Source organism: Morone saxatilis, unplaced genomic scaffold (genome assembly GCF_004916995.1).
Source record: "Morone saxatilis isolate NCDOM2014 unplaced genomic scaffold, NCSU_SB_2.0 Contig8, whole genome shotgun sequence".
In the NCBI taxonomy this organism is placed as follows: domain Eukaryota; kingdom Metazoa; phylum Chordata; class Actinopteri; family Moronidae; genus Morone; species Morone saxatilis.
Genome location: NW_023340257.1, coordinates 27,487,735 through 27,494,691, shown reverse-complemented (window position 1 = coordinate 27,494,691; position 6,957 = coordinate 27,487,735). Strand labels below are relative to the sequence as shown.

The 6,957-nt window shown below is 36.1% G+C and overlaps 1 protein-coding gene across 1 annotated transcript in view; it reads right to left on the bottom strand.

Moving 5' to 3' along the window:
* plekhg2 (pleckstrin homology domain containing, family G (with RhoGef domain) member 2) overlaps positions 1 to 6,957 on the bottom strand; it is a 61,023-nt gene that overhangs the window by 53,851 nt on the left and 215 nt on the right. The window lies entirely within an intron of this gene.

Genomic DNA, 6,957 nt, shown 5'->3' with positions numbered 1-6,957 from the left:
GCATAAAGGTCACAACCTTTGACCTTCATCCCTACATAGAAACACATAGAAACCAGTCCACAGGCAGCAGAGGAACAAAGCTGTACGATCATTAAAAGCCGTGCAGACTCTGAGTGAACGTCCGAGGTTTCAGGTCAGACTTATTCGGACTTAAAAGAGGCCGACGTGTAAAACTGTCAGGACATAACGAGGTGAGCGGTTCTCTCTCCTGATCCCTGCTGAGATCACTCACACTCCCTCCCCTCTCTTATCAGGACCTGGCTCTGCTCCCGGACAAAAACCAGCATGACTTCATCCTCGAGTTATAAACAGTGTCGACCCCCTCACATCATCATCATCATCATATTCAGCCCGTGCAAGGTGTGTCATACATACATATATTACATTATGTATGTATGACACATGTTTACATTATATCAATATTAATGTATAATATCTATGTGCATACATGTATATCTGTTCCGTCATCATATTATATATACATATTATTATGCTATTTGCTAACATTGCCTAACTTAAGATGTGACTATATATATGTCTCTTTTATCTTTTAACCATCTTCAAAATGTGGTTGTTTTTTCAACATAGGTTAGCTTAGCATGTAGCATATCTAACTCCAGGAAAGTAGGAAGTTGACCGAGGCTTGCTCAACTGTGATTGGATCACAGCGCAAAAGGGGGCGGGGATTATGAAGGGCCAATTGTTACATTGTTACTGCAAAATCTTATCGTCGCACCTTACATTACAGCTTCGTACTAACATGGTAATAGTGAGGTAATATTAATGTGTTATTAACAAAGTAATAGCTTAGCATTAACAGCAGATATATTTGGGTAACAGGGTAATAAGGGGCAAAAAACCAAGAGTGAAATTTGTTTTTGTTTTTAATCTAAATTATCCAATCATTTGTTTTTTTGCCCCTAATGCTATTATTACCAAGAAATACTTGTTGTTAATACCAAGTTATTATCTGGTTATTACTTTGGTAATTACATGTTAATATCTTATTAATACCTGCTCACCAAACTAATTTTTGCAGCGCTGGTTCATGTAAATCTGCCGCAAAATAGAATCTAAACTGATCAATTGATCGAATGACTGTTGATTACGTTCATATTGATGCTATCAGCTCCAGACACACCTCGAGGGACAAACATCAATCGATCGACAGCAGCTGATCAATCTATATTTGTACGTTTGTACTTCAGCACAAGAAAACAAACTCTCAGCGACAGAAATTTCTGTTTTTCTGAACTCAATTTCAATAAAAATTAATTTCTTAATGATAAAAAACTTTCCTGCAAAAACACCAAAAAGACACAAAACCTGAAACCAGATCAGTTCCTTCAGGTTTCCAGCATCAATCTACACACAGATATCACAGATATAGAGAAACTGTAGACGTACTTACAGTTTCTCTGTTAAAATGTCTGATTCACGCCACCGTTAGAGACCGACTGAAGTCTGTCAGTCACACACAACAGTTTCTCAACGTGTTTGATTTCCTGTTGTTTGCTCTGAGTGTGAGTTCCTGTACTTCTGTTTTTATGAGAACCAGTTTGAATTTTAGATATCTCTTGAAGGACATTTGCTGTTTGAGGGTTTAATGATTACAGTGAGATTGAGGGTTGGAGGTTAGAGGTTAATGGATAACAACTGAGGGTCCTTACATGCACAGATCTGTATATATACATTTATATATATGTGTGTGTGTGTGTGTGTGACAGTGTGTGAAACAGACATGACAGGATGTGGTTTTGGTGCAATTCATTCTGTTTGCAGTGTGAATGAATCCTCCACATCCTTTGACCCAGACAGACATCTTCAGTCCAGATAAAAAAGGGTCTCTTTCTATTTAAACTCGGACTAAAACTGCATTCAGATTCATAAACGTTGAACCTGTAAGATTCTGCAATCAAATATGTGCAAGTAAGAGTGTAAAGATTTACTAATACGACTCAGAAATCAGGTTTTAGTGTTATAGATGAGACCATGTCAGTACACGGACCCCTGGATGGATCTAAATGTACCACAAACCGATCGATTGTCCGATTCTAAAGTTATGAATCTGCTGACTGAAGCTTTTGTAAAGGTGAATATGTCCGATTGGGATGAGTGTTAGCTTTGTTCTGGCACCATGTGAGACCCAGTTATGAGTCTTCGTCTCAGTCAGTTTGAACCTAAAAATTGTTGAAACTGATGAAAGCAACGTTTAAGTGAAACCAACTAAATTTTGTAAGTTAAAAAAACATTATTGACTACACTGTAAAACCAGTTAATTTAACTCAATTGTTGAAACTGATTACAACAAAATTTATAAGTAACAAAAAAACACACACAAAGATTTTTAGGTTAAACAAAATTCTTGATTAAGTCGCTTTTACTAGTAATTTTAAGTGGAACTAACATTTGTTTTGTAAATTTAAGAAACATTCCTTATTAACAACTTTTTACTAGGTATTTTGTTTTCACAATACAACTAAAAATGACAAAATTAAGTCATTCTCACTTAAAATTAAGTTAGAGAGTTAGTTTTACTTTAAGATGTTGATTATTATTATTTGACTTAAATTATGTCATCTGGTTTTACAGTGAACTATTATAGGTTTTAATTAGACCATAAGTCAGAGCTTCATTAGAATATTAAACCCCTGGGTGTGAAATCATCTCCTGGTTCCTCAAAAACACAACTTTGCCTGAAGTTGGCGAGCTGTGAATGCTTTTTTAAGGTGGAATTCCCCTTTAAGTACATGCTGTGAAACTATAAGGTGGAGTGGATTCCAATGTGTGTGATTACAGTAATAAGAGAGCAGCTCCTCGCTGTCATTATGTGTTCAACAGTGACGCAACATGTCAGAGCTTCTTAGAAAAGAACAAATCACAGCCTGTTTGAGGCTCTTTACGACACATACTGAGAAAACTCCTGCAGGTCTACAAAATACAGGAATTTTATTCATTTAGTTCCAAAGGGGGGTTGAGTTAAACAGTTTGAGAATCACTATAGTGACCAATTTAAAATAAAACAGATTTAGTTTTAGGGCCTCTCGGAAGAACTTATACTTTAAATTGTTTAAATAATTAAACAAACTATAACACATCCTACATATTCCACAGGGTACATGTTGACTAACCAATTGCCTAACTTAACTACTTACCCTTTGTTGTGTTTTTAGGTTGGATGTCTGTGTTTACTGTTATGTAACAGAGACATTTCCCGATGTGGAGCTAAAGGTTTGTGTTCCTGTCAGAGTTTTACAACACTGGAACATGAAAATGAGCAGGCGGCGTCGTGTTTGAAGATTCACGACGTGTTCGAGGAGAGTAGAAGAAGAACATCCAGACTTAAAGACCAAAGAAATTACGTCCCTCAAGGAACGATCCTGGGTCTCCTAAAGTTCTGATCAGGTTCAAACTGACTGAGACAAAGGATCATAACTGGGTCTCATGTGGTGCCAGAACACAGCCGACACTCACCCAGGTAACCCGGTCTGACATATTCAATTTGAAGAGAAACTTAATTTACCCAGAATGCACAGCAAGGTAGCAGGAGTTCAGACAGTTTTATCAGATGCCACAACACTGCACGGAGGTTTTTAAACTCTGAGAAAGCAGCTGGTGTTCATGTTACATTAATGAATCCAACACTGAAGTACTAAAACCTACAGTTCCTCTAACGTCCACTAGAGGCTGGCTCCAGCAATGAGTCAATCTCCATAAGGCCCCATTTTCAAAGAATTTAGTTTTTAAAAGTTTAAAATAAATCAGTGTCACTTAATATGACTAAAGCTATTTGATCAAGAATGTTTTTTAACTTACAAAATTGAGTTGAGCAATTTAATTCCAACAATTTTTTGAGTTAAATTAACTTATCTGGTTTTACAGTGAAAACAGGATTGTATTCAGATTCAGAATCAGAGAATAATTATTAATTATGACAAACACTCAGTTGGAGGACTACGTTTGGAGAACCAGTTCCATCTCTGTGAACATAAACCTGTGAGTCCGACAGCTTTCGGAGGATTTTAAGTCTTTTAAAGTGTTTTGGGTCGACAGTACAAAGATGACCCGTTCGGATTTGAACCAAAACACCGTCTTTAATCTAATGATTTAATTTCATCTTAACTCAAATAATTGAATTTCCCAAAATGTCATAGTTTCCCTTCAAGATACAACTGAACTCAATCAACTTAAATTAAACACGGAAATAAAACCCAGGAGAAGGGTGTGTGTGTGTGTGTGAGACACTGAAGGAGACAGGAAGTGAGTCTTCTCAAATCAGTGTTTACATTACAGACAACTGATGTTACGGCCCGCCCACCACGACCTCTGACCCCTTCACATGCACACTCACACAGTTTCCTTGTGTTTACATTCACTCCTGCAGTCAGCAGTGAACTCCCTTAAACTATCTGCTAATTTTACATCCCTGTTCCTGCTGGTGGTTCACTTGGACGATGTGTTAAACATTTCCAACAAGATGTGAAAATACTCTCTGATGCCGCCGACCTCCCTGCTCTCAGAGTCAGAGTCCTGGTTAGAGCCTCTGTAAATCACCTTGTAACTGTATGATCAAACTAGTTGAAATAAACTCTTAATTCATCGCAGTGAGATTTGAAAATGTGAACTGCAGACCATTAAATTAGCCAACAATCGCAGATATACTCGCATTATATTATTGATTTCCATATCAGGGTTGCCACGGGTCTGGAAGGAGCTTGAATTAAGCTGATGATACTGTTTTTATACATCACCTCTGGGCTCAGCTTTCTTCTATAAGTTCCACATTATTTGGCATAAATTATAGATACGGTTGGAAAAGCTGTTTTCATCTGAGTTAACATATAATATCCAAAATGTTGATTTTCTTTGTGTAGTGGTGACAAAAAGAAATAGTCACATTGTCCATGTAGGTGATTATTAATGCTAATTATGCTAATTGTCCAACATATGCAAGTTAGTATCTGTCAGTTTTTAAATGCCCAAACTGTGTATTTCTGACAGAAAACTGAACATTTCTGGGTTTACAGTGAAGCTCTACTGCTCTAGTGGTAACTGTTGATATGAACCTTCAATGGCAAAACTTTTATACTTTTATAAAATTACATTTTTCTTACATCAAAACCAAACATGTCTGAATTTGTAATCAAACAGCCACCAGATTTCACACACGGATTCCTTAAAGAAATAGCCGGTAATAGTCGGAAGATTTATTTATCATCTGTTTTAATTTTATATGAAGACATGTTTTGTGTTTTTTCAGCACATTTGACATGTTCTCTAACTTTAAAATACTTTAAAAACAATATTTGGAGCATTTACCAGCACAATAAAGTGAGAACTTTATTTGTTGGGCCTAACAATGGTAAATTAGAGCTTAGTTAACGAGATATCGCCTAATATTTTCATACTTTAATGATTAAAAAGTACAAAAAAGCTATTTTATTTGGGCCAAAACCTGCTCTGTTCATACAATAGATGGATAAAGTAAAGACCAGCAGCTCAGTGCTGAAGTCTGAAGGTTCGTTATCAGGGTAATAACAGCAGGGACCGGCCAACCACATCCAATAATTGTCTGCTCTGATCTCGTCCCTCCTTTCTCACTGTTTTCTCCTTCTTCCTGGTGCACTCCTCCCTTCCTCCTCATCACACGTGACACCTCCTCCTCTTCCTCCTCCTGGCCATGTTTCTGCAGCCTTATCTTGGGCGTTCTCTCTATTTTCTGCTTCGTTCCTTTTCTATGGTTATAATCAACAGATCTGCTGTGGCATTTTATTGTGTGTGTGTGTTGTGTGTGTGTGTGTGTGTAAGCGGCAGAAACATTGTTCAGTCCTAAACTTTATCGCCACAAACCATACAACTTCCTGCACACAGAGTGTATTGGTGTGTGTGTGTGTGTGTGTGTGTGTATGATAATTGCAGTGTGTTCTGGTATGTTTCTGTGTGTGTGTGAATGCTAACTATGGAAGCCAATATAACAGCAGAGCAACTAAATGTGTAATTACACATCATTACTGCTCTGTGTGTGTGTGTGTGTGTGTGTGTGTGATAGCAGTCCACTCTGCTCTGGTTTGGTGACAGGAAGTCACAGCTCGGAGGGAGAAAGTTGAGCCGAGACTCAAAAACACTTTTAGAAAATAAATCCAAGTCGGCTCTCTTCACGGGAAGAAATCTGAGCAAACAACTTTCCAACTCAGCGGTTCCCAACCTGAGGGTCGGGACCCTCACTAGGGGGACGCCAAAGCATGCAAGGGGTCACGAGGGCTTCTTGATTTTAAGATGTGCTAGAAAACTTAATAAATATACACAGTTGGTCGATATCTCAACATTTTATTAATTTCTGTGAAGAAAACTAAATTAAACTTTTATTTTTAAGTTAATTTAATTAAACAAATTGTTTAAATTGATTACATCAAAAATTTAAAGTAAAACAAACTCCATTTTGTAAGTTAAAAAAAAATCTTAAACGAGTAGCTTCAGTGATCTTAAATGATTTAATTTTGACATTTTTTATTTGTATTGTAAAAAAAAATTGTAAAAAGTACTAGAATGTTTTTTATCTTATAAAACTGAGTTTATGTAACTTATAATTTACTTTGTGATTTGTTTCAAGTTTTATGAGTTAAAATAACTAATTACATTACAGTGTGAAGAAACAAAATTAATTTAAAATACAACAAAATAACTCACAAAAATACAGTAATTTTCTGTTATTAAAATACAGTTTTTATCTTTGATTTGACATAAAATCTTTTGTAATCTTTTGTCTTTTTAATGTTAGATATTTACACTGTTAAAACAATGCAATGATCTATAAATAGAGGTGAACTCAGCTATAATACAAATAATTAGACTTACATTCACAGCAGAGTGCTGTTATTATTGGATTGTTATTATTTTAATGTGAATGTTAAAAGTTATAGAAGTGTAATAAAAGTCATTATCTGTGAAATTACAGTA